A 1,731-nucleotide genomic window follows, 5' to 3' on the forward strand; every position below is an offset into this window, starting at 1 on the left:
CAACCCCACCATTCGCTAAAACAATGGCTCCATAAAATTCCTTCTGTCTATTGGTTCATTTTGTTTTAATAGGGGGGTTGGACTATACCATCTTTTGTAAAATAAGGGGAGCCATACTAAGTGTTCCGTTCCGTTCTTGCGCTCGTGACTCGAATCAGCAGTAGGTTAATTAAACAAGCCACAAGGTGGTGACAGCGACAGGGGCGTGAATCGGGAATCGTTTGGCGATACTGTTCCCCGTTCCGCTGAAGTGAATCGTGAATCGTGTTCCGCAGGAAAGAGTGGCGATTCAGTTCCGCTCTCGCGCTAGTGACCCAGCCCTACTGTGCAGAGCCGTAAAAACACATGCAGGTATACATAAAAATGTAAATTTATATCACTCTTATGAAAAGAGAAGTGAAGGTAACAAAATATACATATCACTTCAGAAGCACCATTCTACAACATGCGGGAATTACAAGACTTTTAGTCTTGTATTGGATAATAACTCGAAAGAGCAATACGCATCTATGCTTATTTTGACAACAGCCTTATTCTACGTGATAAAAAAAAGTCTTTTATATCTTTCTTCCTTTGTTTTTAGAGGTATATGTTATATCTATCGCTGCGTGATCTGACAATTTGCGTGGAAACGGGGTGGGGTTGGGCGTTTACAATGCCTTTTATCTTTTTTTTCATACTTGTGATGTTATACATTTATTAATCAATTCCAGAGATCTTGTCGGCTTTCTGTATGGTAGTGTCGAATTTTTCTTTATCTTTCACCCTACAATTCCCAGACCAGCAGCAAATACAAAATACATGTAATAGCACACTTTCAACCATAGAATGGTATAATTGTTGAAAGCGTGCTATTATTTTGAATCAAGTTATAAACTGTTTTCCCCCAAAATACCAACCCATCAGATAAGACAAGACACAGGGGCTCTCGTGGCCTAGAGGTTAGGTGTTGGCCTTTCATTCAAAGGTCCTGGGTTCGAATCCGGGAAGCGACCGATAAAAAATTTATTCTCTAAAATTTGCTTCCTTTCACCTCCTTTCCTGCTCTCTTGCAATGTTCTGTCGTCTGCTTATTTCAACTTTCTGAACCCCCACCCCCTCACTTCCTTTGCCCCCTCCTCTGGGCTCCTGACTCTTTCTGTAGCCTTTTCTACTATTACTCCTTAGCTTCTTCTTACTGCTGTCTTTCAGCCACACCCCTGATCTTCTGGTAGGAGAGTTCTACTCCTAGACTTCTCGGAAAAGGGCGAAAAATCTCGGAGGGCCCGTGTGCAAGTTGCGCACGTTAAAGATTGGTGGTCTAAGAGTAGGCTTCGGCCGCCACCCGGGCAAAATTCAACTGAGAAAGGTAGGTTTGTCCCGCGCGCTCATATGACCTTATGCAGCTGAGAGCACCGTAAAACACTTGCTAAAAAAAACAACAAACAAGACACGCGTAAGTGAATTTCCGATTTTTCAACGATACAGAAAGACAGTGTGCAATATCAGTAACGATGAATAAGATTCGCACACTCTCTTTTATCCACTAAGCAACAGACAGGCATCATTTGATTGAAATGGGCGGCGACTTTAACAAGTAAAAATATATTAAGATCGGTAGATAACATTTATATTGTATAGCAGAATTCCATTGAGAATTTGCAAAACGCGTTCTAAAAAAAAAAATACGTATGTAGTTGCAACAGTGATCCTTTTACCCCCCTCCCCTCTTTCCTCTTTCTCTCTCTCTCT

This window comes from Aplysia californica, unplaced genomic scaffold (genome assembly GCF_000002075.1).
Source record: "Aplysia californica isolate F4 #8 unplaced genomic scaffold, AplCal3.0 scaffold00034, whole genome shotgun sequence".
In the NCBI taxonomy this organism is placed as follows: domain Eukaryota; kingdom Metazoa; phylum Mollusca; class Gastropoda; order Aplysiida; family Aplysiidae; genus Aplysia; species Aplysia californica.